This window comes from Bacillus rossius, chromosome 1 (genome assembly GCF_032445375.1).
Source record: "Bacillus rossius redtenbacheri isolate Brsri chromosome 1, Brsri_v3, whole genome shotgun sequence".
In the NCBI taxonomy this organism is placed as follows: Eukaryota; Metazoa; Arthropoda; class Insecta; order Phasmatodea; family Bacillidae; genus Bacillus; species Bacillus rossius.
The window spans coordinates 292,887,617-292,915,374 of NC_086330.1; the positions used below are offsets into that span (position 1 = coordinate 292,887,617).

Here is a 27,758-nt window from a genome sequence, read left to right on the forward strand (position 1 = left end):
AGACAGGACTAGGGAGCTCAGACGCCAAGATATCTGCCGGGCATAGTACAAAATAGCACGACACTATAACCAAACAAACACCAATTTTATTAATAATAAAATTTTATAGTATAAAGTTTCCCCGGACATGAATTACTTAAGTGAGTAGAAATTAACGTAAGTTAATTTAAAACCATGTTATAAACATAAATTCATTAATTTTCATAATTGAGTACTTATTGCACTAAAACGTTCATGTGAACAGCTGTATACACGCACTGAAACCTCGGACTGCATTTTTCTTGTTTTAGAAAATATCACTGTTATAAACCTGAACGGCCAGAAATTTGTGGTTAATGTGTTTTCCTAACTTAGTTAAATAAATTTTGCACTTGAAGAATAAAAAAAGAATATATATATATATATATATATATATATATATATATATATATATATATATATATATATATATATATATATATATAAAGCAGGCCGGCTGGCCTCATTATTTTACTTTGCGATACCACATGTGATTTATCGTAATGTAAAATAACCCCGAAGTATCTTACAATCTAAAAACTTATCGTTTTACTAATTACATTAATTCTGTTAGGATTATTAAATATTGTGAAATTATACATAATAGGCTTGTTACTATGATCATACTGCATGCCATAATTTAAATATAATACGAGACTGAGATAAGTGAATTATATGTGTGTTAAGGTATATAGTATGTTTGTGGTGTAGTCAACTTATTTATGTAACCCGTGATTTTTTTCTGAAACAGTTTGAGCTTACTGTATATTTCAATTCTATACGCACATACCAGCAGTGTATCTCTAGCCAATGGTTGGTGTCGCTCACGAAAATTTAATTTTTTCTCTGGCCCAATCAGAAATTGGTAACTTTTGCACCGAACTTTCGTGATTCGCTTTCAGACTTTTTACACGGTCAAAATCGTAATTCCATCAATCATGAATAAGAAATGTATTTTTTCGCGAAATATAACAGCCTTTGTTAATTTCAATTTACTATAGTGCTTAGAAATACGTATTCTGAAAATAATAATTTTTTAAATGATATTATACACTGGATTTTCTGTGGTATGTATTTTGTTTTTTTGGTAAATTTTTATATTCATAATTATACATGCCTAGTTGGAAATTTCGCTATTTTCTATTCGTACGTAGCCTACTAGAAGTGTTTTCGTTAAAATCTGGTAGGCTGAATACGCATTGAAAAATACATGTTTTATAAGTTCATTAAACGATAGGATTATTCATGGTTCTATCTTGCCTTATATAAAATACTATCAATGATTAAAATTACTTGTATATTGAATGTATATTACATATTTTACAATTGATATACCTGAGGCTAGCTATATAGTTAATTTCTGTGAATATGAGTAATTAACTAATAATAACAGGTTATAACTAGGTACGCGAAATATCATATATTAATTTTAGGGCAATCTATACTCTCAACGCATGTACAATTATGTTGAGTTTGCAAATGTAGTGGCGTATCTCAGTTTTTTCGCAGGCTGTGTAGACATATGAACAATTGCTAAATACCGCAACAGACAATTAGATAAAATCACATTTTGAGTGATTGTGTAAAAACGGAAATGCAGTTGTGCAACAACAGCTTAAAACTTGCAGAGCATTCATTGAACATAGTAAGGTAAAGTCTAGCCGACCTGTAATTGAACTTGCAAAATTTTCCAGTCTCTACCCATTACATAACTGGTGTATCTGTAAGCACAAATTTTCCATGTCTATATATTGCTAAAGTGAATCGCATGAATGTCATCACCATAGTACAGAGAGGAATGGACGAGGTAGTAAATGGGATTACAGGTCTTGGTAATTGAGATTGCCGAAGAGCAACTGTGGTTATAGTGGAGACAGACGAGCAAAATTCCACATACGTTATCAAGAACAAAATTTGGTGCTAGATTTAAGCTCATTTAATTTATTTATACTTTTTTACGATTTTCCTGATTTTTTTATCTACCCAGGCGCTTAGGACATCCGCTGGCCTAAAAGGAGTGTCGAAAAAGCGGTGGAAAAAAAGGAGCGGGCAGAAGTACACGGGCATGTGTTATACTACCTCTACACTTTGCAGGCTAACTCAAATTCCAACACGAATGCGAACAAAGACAAATTTTTTCAGATGCCAATGAACCATACATCCACACTTGGCCAGCAAACGCGATTCCCAATGCCCAAGTGAACTAGATGAATCAGTCACAAACGAACTGAAAGTGTCTGCTATAAAGAGTATTGATGTAGTTATGGTACACTGTAGGCAGCTATAGTTTACTTTGTGTTGTTTATCAAGAAAATATAAACACCAATATAACTTCGATGCGTGTTCTTGGGTTACTGCTTGCAGGCCAAGTGTAGATGCACACATACCGGGCGTTGGCCCAACTTCCTTTGACTTGTTCCAAAAAAAAAAAAAAAAAAAAGACACCGAGGTGAGCGCCCACGAACTAACACGAACACAAGCCATCACATGCCAACCACCCCTCCATACTTGGCGCTCGCGAACGTTCGTGAACATTCGGGCAAAGTGTAGAGGGGGCATTATTCTTATGATACAACGGAAACAACTTGAACCCTTGAATCCTAAAAAATTAAACAGAAGAAATTAATTTTGCGCAAATGGTCTGGGCGAATAATTTATTATTTTAAACCAAAAGAATATCGCGGAAAATAGCCGCTGCTCTGAAATTTCAGTCAGATAAATGCAGTATTGGAATTTTCGCCTATTTTTAATAAGGCCCTGCTACAATTGCCATGTCTCTTGGTCTCTTTGTCTCATCCTCTCACGAAAATATGCTGCCACAACAGTTATGTCCCGAGTTGTCCAATAGTAAACATTTCAAATACCAACACAAGAGTGCAGTAGTTTTGAGCGACATTTTAATATTTCCTTCTTCATTTGTCTGATGTGTTGTGGCCATTTGCAAAAGTTGGAGGCCACAAATCCCTTTTAAAAAAATTATAATACTAGTAGATCTTTTAGAGGTCACAAAATCACTCTAAAAATATTGATAATGTGAATATTGCCAAGCTTATTCTGTTTGAAAGGTAGCTCGGTAAACTGACATTTAAATGGCAAAGTAATTATGTGACCTATTTCCAATTTCGGTACATAATGGTCAATTCACAAAATTCACTTTGTTTTTATTGTTTGTATACTACTATTTTTCCCGCGCAGTTTGTGATCCTCTGTAGACATTTTACTTTTTTTTTTTTAATTTTAAATAATTTATGTTTGTTTACATTTTTTGCATGTTTTCAAACTTCTTTTTTTTTTAAATGGAAAACTCAATAAGGGACAAAATTATAAAAGTTCGCCAACTACTTGATCACGAAGGGACAAGGGACGAAGGGCAATAAATATGACGTCACAGGGTTTCGTGGACCAATAGGTGAGTTGTGTCCAACGGACATGGCATGGACAAGTCAATTGTAGCAGGGCCTTTACGGTACCCAGATACATTAACCCGCACTGTGACATCGAGTCATTCTGAAAACCACGAGTCTGTTTAAATAAATATATTTTGTTTTTAAAACACGAACCACTAGGACAAACCACTAGGACGAACTTCAGGTGACTATTCCTCTTTAAAATTAGCCACGTCAATGCCAAATATATTTAAACAAATCTTGAAAATAGAATTGAAGTACAAGGTTTTTGCTAGTAACGTCGACATTGGAAGATATATCTCAAAGTTTCCGGATAATGCATCATGGAACGAGGAAATGCAAAACACGAAAACTTCGGGGGCGTTATAAACCAACTTTAATAAAACCGCTTACGGTTAACCAAAAGCTCGCCTTTTCTTTATACATGGCACAATCTGCAATAACCTAATACAATATGTGAGCAAAGCGAACAATTTCTCGAAAACTGTGGCGTGTGAGTTAACATCCAGATAAGTGTCCTATTTGGCTATTTTAAATTGGCACCTAGTCACGAAACTCTAAATTAGTGACCTTTACAAATCGGATAGCTGTCCTTTCCTGGCGTCTGCATTTTATTGTACTGATGTAAATATTCGTTTAGGGAACTTATTCCGGTTAGGCATATTTAAGAATTTTTAAAGGCGTTAGTTTCCCCATTACTGAAATCCGGATAGGTAGCTATCTCGAATGACTAACTTGTGTTGTCCAATGGGAAAAATACGGATACCTGTCCAAAGTAAGTGTTTGGCTCCAAAATATGGTTATTAGACACATTTTCAGTAATACGTATTTGTTTATTCAGCGTTTCGGTTGCTGCCTATAAAATATCGCAGGAACCATTACACAAAATTTAACGTACTTAATTTCTTGGGAGCTATACGCCATACTGGCAGCAAATTTAGTTTTCAAATAAATATAATACAGCAGAGATAACTTTATGAGAAACAAGAAGATAATGCACTCTCTTTTTTTCAAAATTGAACTATTTTAAATGATGTGGCTAATATCAAATCTCCTGAAATGTTTGACACATTTTAACAACCAGTCCACTGTGCTAGAACGAAATTGTTATTTACGTAAATTTATTAATTCACTAGCTTCTGAAACATGAAATATAAAACTTTTACTTCATAACATTAGAACTTCACAGCCTACTTGTGACAAATTTGATAGTCAAGTAATGCAACAAAATACAACACTATAAGTTTTCAGAATATGAGGCAATTATATTAAACTTTTCTGCCAACTATAATGTTTCGTTTATTTATCTACTTTAAACCACCTTTAATTGTGACACCAATGCATTATTTTCCTCTTATTATGTAATCATTATTCGTCTCAAAAATTAAGACTATGCCATAATCTATAAATATAAGCGAAATACCACTGACTCATCAAGAGATCTCCGAAACTATATGTCCGACTGACAGTAATTTGGCATGAATATTCCTTTCCAGTAGGTGTATATAGTTCATCCTGGGACACCGGGTCCAGGGTCGGGAGCCGGGGAGCCACAGCGGCCATCTTGGATGACGTCACTTCCGGCTGCCATTTTGGATAGCGTCACTTCCGGCGACCATCTTGGATTATGTCACTTCCGGCGGCCATCTTGGATTACGTCAAGTCCGGCGGCCATTTTGTTTTCTAGAACATTCCACCATTTTGAGTTTCGTCCGCCATCTTGAAAATCTTTATTTATTATCCGATTTTAATGAAAAAAATTATAATTTTAAGAAAATTAAATAATCAAAATTTTAAAATAAAATTTAAAAAATATTATTTAATAAAATTTTAATTAAAAACCTACGCATCGAACACCCCACTCCTCTAAATTACAAATACAGCATCTAGCACCCCCACCCCTCTGTTACAATAACATCGTCATCGAACACCCCACTCATTCCTGTTACAATTTTTCGTTACATCCACCGTTTTGGAAAATCATAATTATTAACTTAGAAAATCAGGAAAAAAAAATTTATACCATCGTTGTCTGCTGGAGGCAGCCATCTTATTTAGTGGAGACTGCCATCTTGATTTCATCTGATGGGTGTCGTCATCGGTTGTAGGTTTATAAAGTATGTTAGTGTATGTAAGGTCGAGTTACAATTCTCTACCAACATTTTTATGAACCTTATAGACCAAAATCCACAGAATCCACAGTCATTTTGTTGTAACCGACATTTTTTCTTAAAGTCTTATCACTTATAGGTTTTAACTAAAATATATGTTGTCAATACTATCGTTGTGGATGCGTTAGTTAAAGTAATGATAATTTAAAAAACATTTATTACTCCATCTTAGCTGACCAGAAATTTTTCAGAGTCCTAACTCACAAGTAATAATCTCTTCTCATGTTTGTGTACACGTGTTTAAAAGCTGCATGGAAGCAGATATTTTTAATGTCTGCGTTCAATTTCACTTTTATAAACAAGTTCATGTTTGCGTACACGTGTTTTAAAGCTGCATGGAAGCAGATATTTTATTGTTTGCATATAATATCATTTCACTTTTCTGATACCTATTTTAAATAAAATAATAGGAGAATACATGTTTTATATTAAAATAATAAAACAATATATGGGTAAAATTTTATTTATTAAAAATAAAATCTCATGAAGAGAAACACATACAAGAAAAACTGAACTATACAACAAATGGAAAACTATACAACAAATGGAAACTATACAACAAAATAGATATAACAGCAAAAATAGACAACTGTACTGCAAAACTGTAACTATACACCAAAATGGAAATATATATATACAAAAAAAATAAAACGACAAAACAGAAAATAAATACAGCAGAAAAACTAAACAACAGATTATTTACAGGTCATTGTTAACATACCCGTGGGGGACCGTACGTACGCTGTCATCACATATTAGACGCTTATCATCCTCCCATGTGATGGCCAGTTTGTTACTGAACTCGGTATAGGGCACATGCTGCCGAGAGCGAATGGCTCTTACACCCGCCCTCCTTGTGTGGTATGTTACATGAAAACAAACATACACTCAAAACTCTAGCCCTCAAGCTTACTAACCAAAACTGATAGCGATGTTACTAAATAAAAAAAGTTGCAAACATAACCTCAAAACTCTAGCCGTCAAGCTTACTAACCTAAACTGATAGCAATGTAACTAAATAAAAAAAGTTTCAAACATAACCTCAAAACTCTAGTCCTCAAGCTTACTAACCTAAAATGCTAGCAATGTTACTAAATAAAAAGTTACAAACACATTCTCAAAGCTACTCCTTCATGTACAATCCTAAAAATGGTAGAATATTTAAAGTACTGATAAAAGTTAAAGCTGAAAAAGTATTCAATGTTAACTAAACATGTTCAAAACTACTCTAATGCACAACCTAAAAATGCTAGAATATTTAAAGTACTGTTGAAAGTTTAAGCTAAACAATTCCTGGTTACCCGCACATAAGTGTACAGAGAAAAAACTAGCTAGCTACAAAAAAAGCTGAGAAACATATCGAAACATGTAGCATACCTCAGAAAACAACGAAGTGGAGCTGTAGAAGGCGATGTAGTGTTGGCGGTAGGAATCGTGGTAGCAGCGAAACTCACACACAAACTAACTCACTCAAACTCTAAAAACACACTGAAGCTCCGACAGCTAATCCCGGCCTTTTATAGCCTCAGAACTCCTTTTTTTTAGAACAGCCAATAGGAACAGATTATTTCTGTTGTATCCACCAATAGGAACGTAGTACATGGAAGTACCACTGTCTTCGGAAAAACCCAGCATGACTCATACACAGGTCGTGGCAGGTCTGTGAGGGAGTAGAAATGTAACCTGACAGCCAAACATGGGAAACCACTCTCGGGTAAAACCACTAATGACCTAGGTGATTAGAGATTAGGTCGCGAGGCACTGCATGCATCGTGACTCATCACTCAGGAATGTCGTCTCGCAGTGCTGAGGGGGCCCGAACAATATACTTGACCATGCATGTCGTAGCAGGTCCATTACTCCGCGACTTTGTGGCGCCATGAGGTGCTCAAGAATGTCTGAGCCTACCATAAACAGCTCGTCAACAGCCCAAGCACTCGAGCTGCAGTCATGACGCACATGCTACAACAGGTCTGCAACTTTGTGGCACCAAGCTGACACTCGGGTAGACAGGTAGCTAAATACTCATTATAGATATGTAAGGAAATAAATAAATCGGGTATGTTTAATACATTTATTAAAAGTAAGAACACATTACAAAACTAAAACATTAAAAATTTATTCTACATTTATTATCTCCGCAATACTTTTTAAAATCTTTTGCATTTCATTGCGTACAATCCGTTGAACATCCACAGTATGCAAGATCGTTGGTTCGAAGAAAGTATTTGTAGTTTTCAAATTGTTTTTAGCAGGCTTGCGAGGAGTTTTTTCTTTCTGGTACACTTTTCGCACGTTGGAAATTTGTTCTTTCATGGTTTGAATACCAATTTCACTCGTAGTAATACAGTTTGTTGCAGGATTGTAGAATTGTATAGTAGCACATTCAGGCGAATGAAGAGGTAGTCTTCCGTGATTCTTGGCGAACTCAATTACTTGATCGATAGAACTCGGTAGTACAGTTTTTTCCCTCATGTAAAACACAGGGCACTGTCCATAAATTTGACAGCTAACAATATTTTGACAATGTTCGTATGAATTCAAGTCATCGGAAACTATAGTATGAAATAGTCCGTCACATGTTTCCGTATAGCTTTTAAATCACCGCCACTCCAGTAAGAGTAGCTTACCTGGGATAAAGCTTGTTTCACACTGACGTACGGATTAGCAGGATGAAACGTTCTGCATGCTGAGGCTTCCAAACTCGTACTGATCAGTTTTTTACATATACTACTGATCAGTTTTAACATATGACCGGTTAAAACCTGTCTGTATGACTCAGCGTTAAAAATATATGCAAACAGTCGACGAATGCATTCGCAGAAACCATGGTAGTGGTGATGACAGTTACAATCACAATTAATTTCTGTAGAACTTGTTTCTGTATTATGTACATTACTTGAAGAATTAATATTAAAAACAGGACATTTTGAAGAATCACACATTTTAGTTTCGAATATTTTTATTACCGATTTCTCTCCATGTAAATAACCATTATGACAGTCATCATTACACTGTTCGGAGAACAGAACATATCCATCTGAACTATAAGTAACAGTTTTATATCCCTTTAATAAAGTAACATAGTTTGCATCCTCACTGTAGCGTAACATTTTACAGACTGAGACATTATTCGTTAACACACATTATTTAATCATGTCCGTGAAGTTTCTTGCACCAGCCACGACTGTGTGGTGTTGAAAGCATGTCTTCATTTTGTCCGAAATTCGCGTAACACTCGGTGCACGGCAGACAATCCACTTTGTCCGGATCATTTTTCAGGTTGGCAGGTAAGTATTCGAATACCCACTTTATTTGATTGGCTGCATACACCAGCAAAAATTCTTTAGGTAAGTAGGGTAGTTCTTCTGTCTTATCAAGTTCAGTAAGCATACCACACTTTCCAAATGCTAAAATGGCACACATTGTTTTTTCATGACTCATTTTTAGCATCAGATTAGTCCGACACATCCATGGAACTGCAGGAACTGGTGTCGCCATCCTCATCACTGGAGACAGCCCAGCTCAGCTTATCGGCCAACCATTCGTCCAAAGCTTTCGAGTTACACTCTGCACCCTCCTTTTACGTCGCTGGAATTCATGTAATTTATCAGCATACTTCACAACAAGGTATGCAAGCGGCGGGCAAAAAACTCGATTTGTAGGTCGATAATATTAACACTATTTACAGTACCTCTGCAAATTTTCTGCAACCACAACTTCTGCTGACAGTCGGCGACGTAGATTGTTCCAGCTAGTAGCTCTTTAATGGTTCTTCCGATCTTGTGGAATGGAAGTTCGCCTTGATGCCATCAAAGCCCATGTTGAGTGCAGGCTAGTCGAATGTTGGTTTTCTTGCATCGCTGATGTAGGTAATTCCAGTCGTATGGTGGCTTGAATGTTTTTACTATTGTTACTCCGTCTTTACCAGTAAATGCAAGTTCTTTAACAACGAACCCTTTTTGCAAGTTTAATCCTTGCACGTTACACGTCATTCTGATACTGACTCATCTGCGCTGAATTCGCTCCTTATATAGCTTCGGGGACCACTGTTACTTTTACTATCTAAGTTAACAATTGAAGATTCGTTAACATTAGGTTTTTCTGGCATTCCATCTCTCATAAACACTCCTCTAAAGTACTTAATTTTTAGTTTATGAGCATATTTTAGTAATTCTGTGTTTGATAATGCTCGAGACGGTATTGAGTTTATAACTTCTTGTTTTTCCGATGTTTTTTCTTTATTTTTCCACCTCCTTTTGCATATGGACGTAGAAACATCCCCTTTCCGTTTTTTGAACTTATAGCTAGTGCCTCCATCTTCTTGTTGTGACGTCTGGCTTCTTCCAATTTTTTTTTATTGGTCATTGCCGAATTAATTGCCCTAACTACACCGCTTCCTGCACCGACCAATCCTGCTAGTGCGGCAATAGCAGGTAGAAGTGGAAGGAATCCGCCCTTCTTGACTCGTTTCTTAATAGTTTTCTTGACCTTGCGTTTTTTCTTAAGCCCCATACCTAATTTCACTTTTGAATTCATGATTTTTGAAACGGCAAATGAAGCTAGCTTTTCACCTAGTTTAGTATCCCCCGCCTTGTACAAATTCTCTGCTGCCTGCGATAGGATTTTGTCTGCCTCCTGTCGGTCTTTCAGATCTACGCTTTTACTATAAGCAACGTCGTGGTTTTTACAAAAATTATCAAGTTTGTTTATACCTTTATCTCCTCGCCTAAGTCTCTTAGCTAATTTTGTGCCCGGACCACAGTAGTTATAACCAGGAATGTGTAATTCGAATGGTAATTTGTTTATCAAACTATTTACTAATCTGTAACCGAATTTGGACTTACTCTCACAAGTCATTGAAGCTTACTGAGGGAGACATATAAATACAGCTCCTTATATAGCTAAGTACCTCAGTTGCAAACTGAACATTGAAGTAGTTACATCGAATGTGTCAGAATGTTTTACTTGTGTAAATACTGTGGTAAAGGTTTCAGTTTAAAAAATAATGCTTCACGTCATGAAGAAAACGAGTGTTTAAAGACTTATTCCTACCGCTTGTTTCGCTGTCTTAAATGTCCTCGAGAATTCAAGAGAGTAGGTAGCTTGCAAAGGCACATCATTACTTGTAAGGCTAGTACGGATAGGGGAAATATTTCAAACGATAGTACACATATTTTAAACAAAAATCTACATATTTCAAACAAAACTCAGCCTATTTCAAACATAAATCCATATATTTCAAACATAAATGAACATATTTCAAACACCGATCACGTAATAACTAATAGTTTAGGTTGTGGTATGAAAATTATAAAACCTGATTTAACTTTACCTGTGAAAATATCAGAAGTTGACAAAAAATATAGTTCTCTAGAATGTAGACACGGAAGCTTACTACCGAATACTGTAAGATGTATAATTGCAGGACCATCTGGGTGTCGGAAAACGTGCGTGCTCATGAGCTTGCTCGGGCATCCGAATGGTTTGCGTTTTGAAAACATATACATTTACTCGAAATAATTACAACAGCCTAAATATGTGCGACTTGAATACATACCAAAATGTATTGATGGTATAGGATACTATCCTTTTAGCGATAACGATGCAGTCATACCTCCAGAAGAAGCTAAACATAATTCTACAATTATTTTTGATGATGTCGCTAACGAAAAACAGGGTAATATTCAAAGATATTTTTCGATGGGCCGACACTCATACGTGGATTGCATATACTTGTGTCAAACATACTCTAGAATACCGAAACATCTTGTACGTGATAATACAAACATTATAATTTTATTCAAAATGAATGACCTAAATCTTAAACATGTGTACGAAGATCACATTTCGAGTGATATGACATTTAACGAGTTTAAGCAAATTTGTTCTATATGTTGGAATGATAAGTACGGTTTCATCTCGATTTTTAAAGATTTTCCGCTATATAATGGCCGTTTCAGAAGGCAGTTGGATCAGTATATCGTTAGAGATGACTGACTCCATAAGTAAGTTCGGGCATAGTGTCGTGAAAAAAGTAATATTACAGAAATGCGTGATGGGAACTTATCAGCGAATGGTAAAATTTTACGTAATTTAAGACAGCCTGCACTTTCTACCGATGCTAGCACAAAGCAGTATGTGCAGGAAATAAACTCACAAACATTACAAAGTATGAAACTAGTTGTGGACTCTGCAAGTGAAAAACAAAATGAAAATTTTGAGCGTTTATTTACTAACATAAGAAATGTGTTTGATGAAATTCTAAACAAAAAACTTGCAATTGTAATGGATGATATGAATTAGAAAATATTAGCTCTGTGTTTTGATGATGAGTTATTTAGACATTGTGAACACATACGTGAATCATTACTAAAACATAATGATGAAATGAAGCTAGTAGTTGAAAAAAGTTTTACTAATTTACATAAACAGTTCCTGACCGAAAGGAATGCTCTCATGGATAGATTAGAAGAACATATAGTTATTAAACTTTTACAAGATCCTAAAACTTTACCGCAAAAGGGGGGAAAGTAGGCCTCATAAAGGTATATAAATACATGATGATGGAGTTAGCCATCATTTTATTAACATGTCTGAATCAGCGAAAGAGCTGCATAACATAATCAAAAGTATTCGTGATAAATACTTACTCGCGAAGAATGAAAAGTTAGGGTGTGATATTGTTAATGAAAGAATATTCGAACCGATTACTTCACGTCTAGATAATTTAAAACATGAAAAAGTTTCCCCTACACTTGTTAAAACTGAAAATGTTTCTTCTGAAGCGAAAGAAAAGAAACCTGCTAAATCTTACCGTAGAAAGCGACGTATCATACATGTAAACGAAGAAGATGTACCGATTTCATATTTACTACAGCATAAAATATTACGTTCCTCAGAAGTTGAGCCAGAAACTCTTGTTTCTACTTACTTGTCTTCATACTCGTCACGCAAAGGAGATCCTATTTATGGTGTTTTTAAACGTAGCAAAAAGTGGTACATGGGTAAATTGGAAGTACATTTTTTTACCTGGTGATGTCATACAAGAAGGTGGATTTACCACGACTGGGACACCCCGTCTTTATGATTTGCTGTTTCTTAGAGATCCTCAGTGATATACAAATACAGATTTAGAACAATATAAGCTAATGTTAAAAACTACAAGTGCTCATTACAAAAACAACTGTTCGAAAACTAACTCGTTTAAAGACGAGAATCATATAAAGTATGAAATTATATCTAAACTGTTCCCTGAAGTAGGTGTTTCAACAGGATCCGGTTTAGTTAGTAAATTATTTGATAATAAAAGACTATCGTACATATTTTGAAATAATCCTAATGAACTTGTAGATCGGCTTCGCTTGCTGCTTGCTTCTAAAGAAGCAGGGAATACTTCGCATCAAAACGAAATAATATCCATACTTGAAGAATTACAGGAAGACGGATACATCTCGAAATGAGTCGACGAGCTATTGCAAAAGAATTACATAATTCGGCGAGACGTAATTTTCCTAGAAGAAGTGTTCTGACATTTGGGCTTTTAGACTTATTTCAGGCGGATTTGGTTGAAATGATTCCTTATTCTAAAGTGAATGGCGGGTACAAGTATCTGCTTACTGTTATAGACGTCTATTCAAAACGAGCGTGGGCAGAGCCTGTTAAGAGTAAAAACTCGAATGATGTAGCTGTAGCCATGGAACATGTTTTTAAATTAAGTTCAACACCTAAGAACTTACAGACTGATAACGGAAAAGAATTCTATAATAGTAAATTCCAGGCTCTTATGAAAAAACATGCAATAAACCATTATTCCACATTCACAGAGATAAAAGCAGAGGTTGTAGAACATTTTAATCGTACTTTAAAGGAAGCAAAAGGAAGTTATAAGTGGATTGATATGTTACCGACATTATTACATGACTATAACAACAGAAAACATCGAACAATCGGTATGACACCGGCTGATGTAAAAGATGACTCACTCCTTAAAACTGTTTATTCCAATATGAATAAACTAGAGGTAAAAAAACCTAAAGCACAAGTCGGAGAACTTGTACGCATTTCAAAATATAAACATACTTTTGAAAAAGGGTATACACTTAACTGGTCTACAGAAATATTCCGTGTTGTTAAAATACGTAATTACCGTCCGAGATGTTACTACTTGGAAGATTTACGAGGTTCAGTGATACGCGGTGGATTCTACGAGGAATAAATTCAGCCTACCAAGTACCCGAATGATTATTTGGTAGAGAAAGTGTTGAGACGTAAAGACGATAGGCTGTTTGTGAAGTGGTTAGGATTTGATAAAACTGAAAACAGCTGGATAAAAAATACTGATGTTTTAATGTAATGTCATTTAAATAATTTATGTTTAATAAATACATGTTGTAAATAAATAACTTTGTTTTATTTATTTACGTACTGTTTAAACCTTTTTCTCTAGCGTCGGAGCATTTGTGGGTGGTACTTAAAATGACATTTGGAGGCTAGAGCAAGTGGTAACAGGCTCAGGCTATTAGGGTCGGGGAGGGTAGGGGTGTAGGGGGTAGGTACGTCAGAGGTTGTACGTCATGGGGAAGCGCGCGCTTGAGCAGGGCTGTCAAGGAGGGTGGGGAAGGGATAGCATAAATACTGTAGACGGCTGGAAGCTTGCTTCAGTTTGTTGCTAGATGACAATACCTTGAAGACATGTCTTTTGACAGAAGCGATTTCGAGCATAGCTGGGGGAGTGTGGAGGAGGGTGAAATAATCACCATTTATAGTGACGGGGAGGAGGACTACAGCACCATAAGCGAGGAGACCTATCTCCACAATTGGGCTGCCATCGAGCAGTGCCGACGTCAAGGTTACCGCTGGACGCGGGAGGATCCGTAGGGACGGACTCCTGAGCGGGACCGCTCACCGCTGGACCTCTCGTCGACGCGGACGTCGCAGCAGGTTTTTGGACCACCACCGCCACTGATCCCCGTTGCTGCTGTCCGACAGCAGCATGCTACCATTCGGACTGGGGTGCGCGGATCACCACCACCACTCATCCTCATTGCTGCGGCCCGGCAGCAGCAAGCTACTGACTGTGCTGGGGTGTGTGGACCACCGTCACCACCTCTCATCACGGATGGAGAGCTGACTCTGATGATGGAGATTACCAGCCATCGTCCACCACCGACTTCGATGGAGCCAACCCCGACGTCATCATCGCTACCACCATCAACCCCGAGCTAGCTGCGCTCACCTGACGCACTATCACAGTGTGTGTGGAGCACTTCATCACCTTCGGAGAGTGACCGCAGGCAAGTGAGTGTGTGCGGATGTGTCGGGTTGGAAGAGCTGTTCAATACAAGATTAAACAGCATGGAGTTTATACTCAGCACCCTGAGTGTGGAGGTACGACTCCTTAATATGTACATGCGTAAGCGATTTGGAGAAAAATAAGTGTTTTTTTTATAAATATTTTGAGGGTTATGTTGTAAATAGGGTTTAGAGCTAATAAATTATATTTTTTAAATTTATTTATTTGATATTATGTTTCAAGGTGATCAATGCAGCTTTTTAAATACGTGTACGCTAACACGAACTTGTTTAGGAATGTAATTATACGTAAACATTAAAAATATCTGCTTCCATGCAGCTTTTAAACACGTGTACGCAAACATGAGAAGAGATTATTACTTGTGAGTTAGGACTCTGAAAAATTTCTGGTCAGCTAAGATGGAGTAATAAATGTTTTTTAAATTATCATTACTTTAACTAACGCATCCACAATGATAGTATCGATAACATATATTTTAGTTAAAACCTATAAGTGATAAGACTTTAAGAAAAAATGTCGGTTACAACAAAATGACTGTGGATTTTGGTCTATAAGGTTCATAACAATGTTGGTAGAGAATTGTAACTCGACCTTACATACACTAACATACTTTATAAACCTACAACCGATGACGACACCCATCAGATGAAATCAAGATGGCAGTCTCCACTAAATAAGATGGCTGCCTCCAGCAGACAACGATGGTATAAATTTTTTTTTCCTGGTTTCTAAGTTAATAATTATGATTTTCCAAGATGGTGGATGTAACGAAAAATTGTAACAGGAATGAGTGGGGTGTTCGATGACGATGTCAGTGTAACAGAGGGGTGGGGGTGCTAGAAGATGTATTTGTAATTTAGAGGAGTGGGGTGTTCGATTCGTAGGTTTTTAATTAAAATTTTACTAAATAATATTTTTTAAATTTTATTATAAAATTTTGATTATTTAATTTTTTTTTTATTTTAAATTTATTTTCATTAAAATCGGATAATAAATAAAGCCTTCAAGCGTATTTCTACCAAACTGGTGGGTACTCAGCCATCGTATATTTAAGTATTATTATTTTCGTTTCACTATAGCTCTGTGGTGCCCATGGTTCGCTAGCAGGGTTCACTGTTCAACTCCTAGTGCCAGTACAAGGGGACCAAGGAATAATTAATAATAATAATTACTGTTTAATTGTAAAACTATATTATGGTAGTTAATAATTAAATAACAAAAAATGTTTTATAAGGTTTCGAAAAATGTAATCATAAAACGTGGTTTTACCGTAATCAAAACAATGCCGAATGCCTAATTGTCCACAACGCCAAATCATGAAGTGAACTCAACGTCGAATCATAAAGTGAACTCAACGTCGAATCATAAAGTGAACTCAACGTCGAATCATAAAGTGAACTCAACGTCGAATCATAAAGTGAACTCAACGTCGAATCATAAAGTGAACTCAACGTCGAATCATAAAGTGAACTCAACGTCGAATCATAAAGTGAACTCAACGTCGAATCATAAAGTGAACTCAACGTCGAATCATAAAGTGAACTCAACGTCGAATCATAAAGTGAACTCAACGTCGAATCATAAAGTGAACTCAACGTCGAATCATAAAGTGAACTCAACGTCGAATCATAAAGTGAACTCAACGTCGAATCATAAAGTGAACTCAACGTCGAATCATAAAGTGAACTCAACGTCGAATCATAAAGTGAACTCAACGTCGAATCATAAAGTGAACTCAACGTCGAATCATAAAGTGAACTCAACGTCGAATCATAAAGTGAACTCAACGTCGAATCATAAAGTGAACTCAACGTCGAATCATAAAGTGAACTCAACGTCGAATCATAAAGTGAACTCAACGTCGAATCATAAAGTGAACTCAACGTCGAATCATAAAGTGAACTCAACGTCGAATCATAAAGTGAACTCAACGTCGAATCATAAAGTGAACTCAACGTCGAATCATAAAGTGAACTCAACGTCGAATCATAAAGTGAACTCAACGTCGAATCATAAAGTGAACTCAACGTCGAATCATAAAGTGAACTCAACGTCGAATCATAAAGTGAACTCAACGTCGAATCATAAAGTGAACTCAACGTCGAATCATAAAGTGAACTCAACGTCGAATCATAAAGTGAACTCAACGTCGAATCATAAAGTGAACTCAACGTCGAATCATAAAGTGAACTCAACGTCGAATCATAAAGTGAACTCAACGTCGAATCATAAAGTGAACTCAACGTCGAATCATAAAGTGAACTCAACGTCGAATCATAAAGTGAACTCAACGTCGAATCATAAAGTGAACTCAACGTCGAATCATAAAGTGAACTCAACGTCGAATCATAAAGTGAACTCAACGTCGAATCATAAAGTGAACTCAACGTCGAATCATAAAGTGAACTCAACGTCGAATCATAAAGTGAACTCAACGTCGAATCATAAAGTGAACTCAACGTCGAATCATAAAGTGAACTCAACGTCGAATCATAAAGTGAACTCAACACCGAATCATAAAGTGAACTCAACACCGAATCATAAAGTGAACTCAACACCGAATCATAAAGTGAACTCAACACCGAATCATAAAGTGAACTCAACACCGAATCATAAAGTGAACTCAACACCGAATCATAAAGTGAACTCAACACCGAATCATAAAGTGAACTCAACACCGAATCATAAAGTGAACTCAACACCGAATCATAAAGTGAACTCAACACCGAATCATAAAGTGAACTCAACACCGAATCATAAAGTGAACTCAACACCGAATCATAAAGTGAACTCAACACCGAATCATAAAGTGAACTCAACACCGAATCATAAAGTGAACTCAACACCGAATCATAAAGTGAACTCAACACCGAATCATAAAGTGAACTCAACACCGAATCATAAAGTGAACTCAACACCGAATCATAAAGTGAACTCAACACCGAATCATAAAGTGAACTCAACACCGAATCATAAAGTGAACTCAACACCGAATCATAAAGTGAACTCAACACCGAATCATAAAGTGAACTCAACACCGAATCATAAAGTGAACTCAACACCGAATCATAAAGTGAACTCAACACCGAATCATAAAGTGAACTCAACACCGAATCATAAAGTGAACTCAACACCGAATCATAAAGTGAACTCAACACCGAATCATAAAGTGAACTCAACACCGAATCATAAAGTGAACTCAACACCGAATCATAAAGTGAACTCAACACCGAATCATAAAGTGAACTCAACACCGAATCATAAAGTGAACTCAACACCGAATCATAAAGTGAACTCAACACCGAATCATAAAGTGAACTCAACACCGAATCATAAAGTGAACTCAACACCGAATCATAAAGTGAACTCAACACCGAATCATAAAGTGAACTCAACACCGAATCATAAAGTGAACTCAACACCGAATCATAAAGTGAACTCAACACCGAATCATAAAGTGAACTCAACACCGAATCATAAAGTGAACTCAACACCGAATCATAAAGTGAACTCAACACCGAATCATAAAGTGAACTCAACACCGAATCATAAAGTGAACTCAACACCGAATCATAAAGTGAACTCAACACCGAATCATAAAGTGAACTCAACACCGAATCATAAAGTGAACTCAACACCGAATCATAAAGTGAACTCAACACCGAATCATAAAGTGAACTCAACACCGAATCATAAAGTGAACTCAACACCGAATCATAAAGTGAACTCAACACCGAATCATAAAGTGAACTCAACACCGAATCATAAAGTGAACTCAACACCGAATCATAAAGTGAACTCAACACCGAATCATAAAGTGAACTCAACACCGAATCATAAAGTGAACTCAACACCGAATCATAAAGTGAACTCAACACCGAATCATAAAGTGAACTCAACACCGAATCATAAAGTGAACTCAACACCGAATCATAAAGTGAACTCAACACCGAATCATAAAGTGAACTCAACACCGAATCATAAAGTGAACTCAACACCGAATCATAAAGTGAACTCAACACCGAATCATAAAGTGAACTCAACACCGAATCACATAAAGTGAACTCAACACCGAATCACATAAAGTGAACTCAACACCGAATCACATAAAGTGAACTCAACACCGAATCACATAAAGTGAACTCAACACCGAATCACATAAAGTGAACTCAACACCGAATCACATAAAGTGAACTCAACACCGAATCACATAAAGTGAACTCAACACCGAATCACATAAAGTGAACTCAACACCGAATCACATAAAGTGAACTCAACACCGAATCTCATAAAGTGAACTCAACACCGAATCACATAAAGTGAACTCAACACCGAATCTCATAAAGTGAACTCAACACCGAATCTCATAAAGTGAACTCAACACCGAATCTCATAAAGTGAACTCAACACCGAATCTCATAAAGTGAACTCAACACCGGATCTCATAAAGTGAACTCAACACCGGATCTCATAAAGTGAACTCAACACCGGATCATATAAAGTGAACTCAACACCGGATCTCATAAAGTGAACTCAACACCGGATCATATAAAGTGAACTCAACACCGGATCATATAAAGTGAACTCAACACCGGATCATATAAAGTGAACTCAACACCGGATCATATAAAGTGAACTCAACACCGGATCATATAAAGTGAACTCAACACCGAATCATAAAGTGAACTCAACACCGAATCATAAAGTGACCCCAACACCGAATCATAAAGTGACCCCAACACCGAATCATAAAGTGACCCCAACACCGAATCATAAAGTGACCCCAACACCGAATCATAAAGTGACCCCAACACCGAATCATAAAGTGACCCCTACACCGAATCATAAAGTGACCCCAACACCGAATCATAAATGTATTATCCTCAACGGCCAATCCTTAACTGACCACAACTCTGAAGTCTATATTAACTACAACGCCAAATGCTTATCCCGAATCTTGAGTGGGCCACAACGTCAAATTTTAATCCCAAGCTTTTAAACTCTGTTCTGAAACCAAAGTAGGCCTATGCATTTCATTGTGAACAAGTAATTCTGAAGATGTTACAACTTCAATATTTTCTACAAGATAAAATATCTTTCAGCCTAGCAAATAAATAAATTGGTGTCTGAATTTTTAGATCACATTTTTTTTATCTAATTTATTTAAGAAAAATTGTAACATTTAAAAATTTGAAAGCGGCATAGGCTTGCTTTAAAAAATAAGTTATAATATGAATTAAAATGTAAGCTGTATTTCAATATGCGTGTTTACACCAGAACACGGTTAGTTCCTAGAAATATTAAACATTTCACTTGTTAGTATTTAAACTAAGTAGAGCATGTAATAAAATAGTGTTGCGGACAACGATGATGGTATTACTTTGGACATGTTGGAGATAATATTGAAAATACCAAAACAATATTCTTACGTTAATATTAGTGTCTTCAATTTTTGTAAGAAGGGTGCTTGGTGGAAATACATATGTGCAACATGAAGTACTTAAGGGTTTGGTAAGTCTACTTGTAAATAACGTAAGAATAATTGCTACGTAATTTAACGTTAATTTTAAGCGTTGCCATGCAGAATTAAAAGTAAGTGCTCGGTAATATCTAAAAGTGTGCATCTCCTATATGACAGTTCCGCATTTTTCAAAGGTCTATATATAGTAATAAAGAAAATGTTATGTATTTTGGCGAGGTCCTTATAAGAGGTGATGGAGTGAAAATACCATAACTTGTTTGACACTTTTGTGACTCATAGTTCTAATATATTTTTTTTGTTAAATAAAACCAAAATGTAAAGAGATGTAACAGCGATAATATATAAACAGGAAAATAAAAGTCACAACATATTTTTTCACTGTTCATGTTATAATATGTAGTATTTTATACAATATTGTCGCGGGTTGAAATTTTGCAGGGTTGTTGAAATCAAATTTAGGGACTTTACTGACGGGACTCTGGGCTGGCTGCTCTGTTCACTCGTCAGCGCAAGTGGCGTGACCATGTAATTGGGGCACGGGGCCGGCGCGGCGCGCTGCGGGCTTGCAGAATTTTGTTTGTTTGTTTGGCCGCACGCTGGCGCAGCCACGGGCCGCAGTTACTGGGGCGCGCTGTCGTAACAAGCCGCGCGGTGTGGCCTGCACATTGGGGTAGAGGGGGGGTAGTCTTCCCAGATGTTCTAGTTAGTTGTTTAGTAAATTTGACTTCAATAACGAGCTTTTGTTATGGTAGGCGCGGCAGGGCGCGCGAATTTAAGCGCAAGTGAGTGGTGACTCGGGGCTCACTCAGGCGGAGGCTATGCGTCTCACCTGTGGTCACGAGTTGTTAGTTCGTTCGTGATGTAGGAATTCAAGCTTTCGGGCAGAAGCTATGGCCGACGCCAGAGGCCACGAGTCGTTTAATTTAAGTTAGGTCATAATGTAGTCATCTTCAAGCTTTCGGGCGGAGGCAATGGCCTTCGTCACTAGTCGTTTAGTTATAATTTTTAAAATGTAATGTTCGTTCGGATTTTAAGGGCAGGAGAGGCCCCTACGTTAGTTTTAAGTAATCGATCAAGAAAGGCTTTTCGGAAAATGTGAGTATGGACTTATCTTTGTTTTAATTTTAAGTATTAATTATGATTTGAGGTATTCGGAAGGACTAGGGAAGTGTTTAGTGAAGTTCTCTCATTCTCTCTCTTGTAAGGTCGTTCAATCGTTAAGGAAGTAAAGAGATTATTGTTTTAAATTGTAATCCCGCTATTTAAATGTTCTTTAAAATGATGTTGAGTATTTGACTTTAAGAATAAAATAATTTTAATTAAGTATTATGTTATTTTGCAAAATCTCCTTAGTTCAGCTCTCACCAGACATCCTGTACGGGATGACGAACCTATGATCCTAGGTACAGTAAAGTATTTTATGAAGTTAAGACTAGTTGATGCCAAGCGAGTTGTTTCTATGTAAAGAGCTACGATTCTCGCCCCCCCCCTCTGAAGGTGGATCGTGACAGAAATGGTGGAGGCGCCGGGTAGGTTCTATTTCTGGAGAGAGAGAGAGGTAGATTTTTATGTTTATTATTAAGTTAGTTTCAGCTTCTGATAGCAGGTTATTAAGAGTTTACTTGAGGAGAGGATTACGGAATTTTAGTCTATAGTGGAGGAAGTCTTTGAGATTTTTTTTTTGACGTAACAGATGTTTATTTGAGGATACTTGTAAGGATAAAGTTTATAGTGATAAGTTGTTTTAAGTCGTTGAATTTATTGTAGATTTATATCGGGGATTATTACGTGAGGAGAATACGTTATAAGTTAAATGCTTATTAGAGATAATGCAAGTGGTTTAATTTAATTGAAGTTCATTTTAAGATTGTAGGTTAAGAGAATTATAATTTAAAATAAAGTTTTTTGTCGTAAATAGGAATTATTTTCAAGTGAAGTTTGTTTTGTTTTCGTGCGCGTAGGAGACGAGACGTACGAATTAAATCAGTCGAGGGAAGGATAAACGTTAGAAAGGAATTAAAGAGAAAACGAGAGTTTATGTAAAAGAGAGTTATAGAATTTATAGTGATGTTTTGTTTTAATTAGAAAAATGTTGAGAGTTGTTTCAGAACGACACGTCAGTGGACGTGGCAGAGTGAACACGTGACGGGGAGGTGCTGAGACCTAGCGGAGAACGGAGGAACCGCAAGCGAGGGTTGGCGCACCTGATGGAATTCGGTGACGTCACGGGCTCATACGGAGACGTGGACAGGCCGTGACCTTGTTTTGATCAGCTGTACGGTAACTTAGCGATAAGAAAATAGACTATTGGTTAAATAAATTTAAATTTAAGTGTGTTTTAGGAGAAGAGGAACTTTCAGTATGTAAGTAATTTATTTTAAGAAGTGTATGATGTATAGGCTAGAAGTGTTTCGTTGTAAGTTGTTTATGTTTTTGTTAGTTAAATTCTACCTCGGTTTTAAAAATATTTTTTTGGGATTTGTAAACATTATTAAGGAGGTACACTATAAAATCGATAAGCATTGAGAAAAGTGGGAAGGATAGTTTTTGTGTGTAGAGGGAATTTACTCCAAGGGAACAGAGAGACAAAATTAATGTTTTCATTAGGGCGAGGGACCCTAAGGTGAGGCGTTGTGTCCCTGGGAAGAAAGGGAATTGTAGCGCAGACCATAGGAGATGGGCTGACTACGGAATTAAGGGTCAGGAGAATCCTGAGAGTTGTGAGTAGTTTGGGGCAGGAGTTCCCCATGGTAGTACCGAAGTGGCTATCCTGTATGGGATAGGGTACCATTTCAATGAAGTTTGTTGGTGGGGTTAGAGCCCCTGTGTAGTGGGCCTATAGCAGATAGGCACTACAGTGAAATTTTTGGTTATTTTGTGAGGTAAATTCCCTGGAGGTTAAGTAAGATTGGATTCAGTTAGGAAGGAGGGAAATGAGAAACATTGCTGTAGAGAGTTAGTGTACTTGCCTAATGTGAAATTGAATTTTACTAAATTAATTTAGGAGAAAGTTTTGTTCGGTAAATAAATAATAATGGAAGATAGCTAGATAATTAATTAATTTTTTTTGAGTAAGGTGTTTTAAGTAATGAAATAAAATAAGGTGAAGTAATTTGAATAATTGGGGAGGAGTTTCTTTAAGAGTTTAGATAATTGTTTTTGAATTTATTGAGATATTCAGCCAGTGAAGTTTGAGTGTGAGAGATACAGTGAGATTTTAAGGAAATCGGTTGTTTATTAATTAGGACAAATGAGATTTTATGATTAAGAGTCAGTAAGCATAGTTAAAATTTACGACATGATATTTGGTGACAGTTTACAGTTATTAAGGAGAAAACAGAGTAATCTATTTATTTTTATTTTAATGGTTTGAAGATAAGATTATGAATTTTTTTTGGAAGTTTCTTTGGCATGTTGGAATAATTTTTTTTGATTTTTAGAATTTACAGAGAAAATTTAATTGATTTACATTAGTTTGGAAGTATGGAGGTTTAGTGTTCGATTAGCCCTAACTTGATGGTCGGATCCCAAAAGAATGCCGTAAAACCGATAGCCAATTGAGAGGAATGCGGTAGGCGCTTGTGTAGAGAGGGGTTGTGGGAAAACTCCTTGGGACTGATGGCAGATCAGGGGCCCTAAATAGTGTGTGATGCTGTAAAACCAGTGCAGAGAAAGCCTGGTATGCTTAAATTTTTGGGCACAGGTTATGTAAACCTGGGGTTCCATGGGATTTAGTCATGTTAGCTGCTGTGAGACATTAAGATTTCCAGGCTCCATAGTAAATTCAATGTAAATTTTTGTTTTCTTAAAATAATAAATTTGTTTTTAATTTATTTGAGATATTTGATTTGGAACAGTGAATACAGACCCCGAGGAATAAGAGTTATGCTGTGAGAGGAGAAGGTGGTAGGCCTAAAGGGTACAGGCACCACAGAGGTTATTTGTATTGCATAATTTAAATATAAGGAAACTTGAGAATTTGAAATTTTGTTGTTGGTTTGTACACCCATAAGAAGAGTATAGGCAGAATTTTTATTGTTATGAGATGTCTAATTTAATTGAAAAGAAGAAAGTTTAAAGATGCAAGGTAACATTATTATTGTAATAATTGAAAGAGATTAAGAGGTAGAGAGAAATAGGCAGTTTTTGTTTGTAAGTACTAAAGTTTACATATAGAAATTTAGTAACTAAGAATGAATAATAAGTTAAGTCTAGTGTAAAAGTTTTTTTTTAAGTTTGTTAAGTTAAGAGTCACAAGTAAATTTTTTTTTTTAGAGAGAATGTCTTTGATAGGAAGTATTAGAAACTTATGGGAAGTTTAGGGTAACATAAATAATGTAGGTAATGAATAATAAATAGATGGTAGGTCTTAAGTTAGGATTAACATTTGAAGCAGAATTTAATTAAGAAGAAGGAAAATAAATAGGCCTAATGAAAAGAACAAAAAAGGATTTTATGGTAAAGCATTTTTTTTAAGTAATAAACAATGAATAATAATGTTGTTTCAGGGTAATGTGTACTAATAATACAATTTTTTTTAGGACCAAAGAACAGGAATTATGTAATTTAAATTAACATGTATTTTTGAAACTGTTACAGATTCCTTAAGATGAGCTGAGCAGCAGTCCAGTTTACAAGATGACAAGAGTTCGAGAGACAAGATACAAGATCACTGAAACAAGAGCCAAGACTGAAGATTCAAGAGAAGAGAAAGCTGGCAGCCATGGACTTACAAGTGGAGATTAATAAGGTCATGTAAAGTTTTATTTTTTTTTATGGAAGACAGTAACTGGAGTTTTTTTTTGTTATAAACATTATTTACAGAACTTTTTAGGTTATAGTAATGTGATGGAACTAGTGAGTTGTGGTAGCTGTCAAAAAGAACTAATACCTTAAGTTTAATTTTTAAAGTTAATTTTCTTAATTTACAGAGGGATTAGTAGTTTTTTTTAAACCTTATTTAGGTTGGAATTTCAATACAATAGCTTATTATAAATGTGTACGAACAGTTCAAGTTCACCGTACTGATAGGTAGGTCAGATGATCTTATTGATTTTGATGATTTGTTGTTTTGAGTTGATTTTTAGGTGTTGTGAATTAGACAATGAAATAGTTTTGAAAACTTAAATTATTTCAAGCTAAGAAATAGTAAATTTAATTGTAACTCAAAGGACACCAGAATTTAATTTTTTTTTTGAATTAGTAATGTTTGAAAATTTTATACTTTACCAGAAAGGTTATAAACAAACAGATCGGATGGAACAAGGATGCAGTAAATCACAATTTCATTTAGAATTATTGATTAGCTTTTGAGGTTATGAAGTAAAAGTAATTATAGTTTAAAAGTTTGAATAAAAAAAAATGTTTTTTTTTATTTGTTTGAAATAGAAAGTTTAAAAGTTAATTAGTCATGATCTAGGTGGGTGATGGGGTGGGAATTGGCCACTCTTTTTCCCTATAACCTCCCTAACATGGCCTTCTATTACAACTAACAGAAGAAAAAAAAAAGAAGAAAAAGAAGACTTAGTATTAGTTAGAATGTTTTTTCATGAAGATACCTGATGAACTTTTTTTTTATTGTTGGGAAGAATAGTAGCAAGATTAATCAGATGTTTTACTCAGAAGAAGAAGAAGAAGAAGATAAAGCAGTTTTATGACTCGACAAGCCAGAGATTGGTGTTTCCCCTCTGCGCTTCTATTGACTACGTTGTTTACTCTCATGGGATAGCTGGTTCGGCACCATGGAGAGAGATTGGTGGGCATTGTGGTTGCCCCCAGAAGAAAAGAAGAGTAGAAGAGGTTATGGGTGGGTCATGTGAACTGACCTTCAACCCAGTTACTTCGTGGGGACTATTTGCTGTATAGAGAAGATCAAGACTCAAGAGTTAGGGAAAATCATTGGAGGTCATGTTTCCCTTCCTTAAGTTTTTCCTATCAAATTATTTGCCTGATTAGATTATGCTAAGGGTGGGATACTTTATGTTAGCAGTTGAATTAATTAATTTTATTTTTTTGTGTGTTTGCATCCTTGCCCATCGATTGCAGTTTAGTAGTTAGTTTTGTATTTGTCAGGCGTGATGGTAATGCCTGTTGATGATGTTTCAGAATTGTAATCTGTTCGTGATGAGGATGGCACAACTCCGAAGCAGATGTGGGGAGAAGTTGTGAGCTGCCCTGGAAGCCAGTCCAGTAGCTGTTGGAGTTGAGTGGTGTTTGCTGATGGCCAGCCCAGGGAGCTACTCTTCTCGACAACACTGACTTCGAGGAGTTGCACCAACCTTCACGAGATAAGAGTTTAATTAATTGAAACACTGTAAGGACACTTAATTTTTTTTGAAGAACGAAAGAAGTATGGTAATAAACGGAAACCGAAAAAAAAAAAATAATAATAATTATCAAGAATTTGCACATTGTTTAACGAATACTGAGAAACTAAGAACAGTAATTTAATTTGTAAAGAGAGCTTCACTAACAGAACAATTTTTTTAGAATTGAGAACTCGAGCCTCTGAAGGTTCCTGTGAGAACAAACCAGATAAAAGTTTTACATTTAATTTTATGAATACTTGTTGTTTTAAAATAAATCTTATGCAGAATCTAGATGTATGTTCAGACAGCAAGGAACTAAGAAAATTATTATTTTTGTGAAATGAGGAATTTATAGTTATGGTTTAATGGAAAAAGACAATTTGTAATTTTGAGGTAGCTCGATGGGGCTCGAGCTCTGTGAGGGGAGGGTTATGTCGCGGGTTGAAATTTTGCAGGGTTGTTGAAATCAAATTTAGGGACTTTACTGACGGGACTCTGGGCTGGCTGCTCTGTTCACTCGTCAGCGCAAGTGGCGTGACCATGTAATTGGGGCACGGGGCCGGCGCGGCGCGCTGCGGGCTTGCAGAATTTTGTTTGTTTGTTTGGCCGCACGCTGGCGCAGCCACGGGCCGCAGTTACTGGGGCGCGCTGTCGTAACAAGCCGCGCGGTGTGGCCTGCACATTGGGGTAGAGGGGGGGTAGTCTTCCCAGATGTTCTAGTTAGTTGTTTAGTAAATTTGACTTCAATAACGAGCTTTTGTTATGGTAGGCGCGGCAGGGCGCGCGAATTTAAGCGCAAGTGAGTGGTGACTCGGGGCTCACTCAGGCGGAGGCTATGCGTCTCACCTGTGGTCACGAGTTGTTAGTTCGTTCGTGATGTAGGAATTCAGGCTCACTCAGGCGGAGGCTATGCGTCTCACCTGTGGTCACGAGTTGTTAGTTCGTTCGTGATGTAGGAATTCAAGCTTTCGGGCAGAAGCTATGGCCGACGCCAGAGGCCACGAGTCGTTTAATTTAAGTTAGGTCATAATGTAGTCATCTTCAAGCTTTCGGGCG

At 36.4% G+C, this 27,758-nt stretch overlaps 1 long non-coding RNA gene across 1 annotated transcript; it reads left to right on the top strand.

Moving 5' to 3' along the window:
• Window positions 1-20,829: 20,829 nt before the first annotated feature.
• On the top strand, window positions 20,830-25,911 carry LOC134527750 (uncharacterized). Its single transcript, XR_010074264.1, has 2 exons — window positions 20,830-22,757; window positions 24,994-25,911. It is a non-coding gene; the product is annotated as an uncharacterized LOC134527750 (long non-coding RNA).
• Window positions 25,912-27,758: the final 1,847 nt, after the last annotated feature.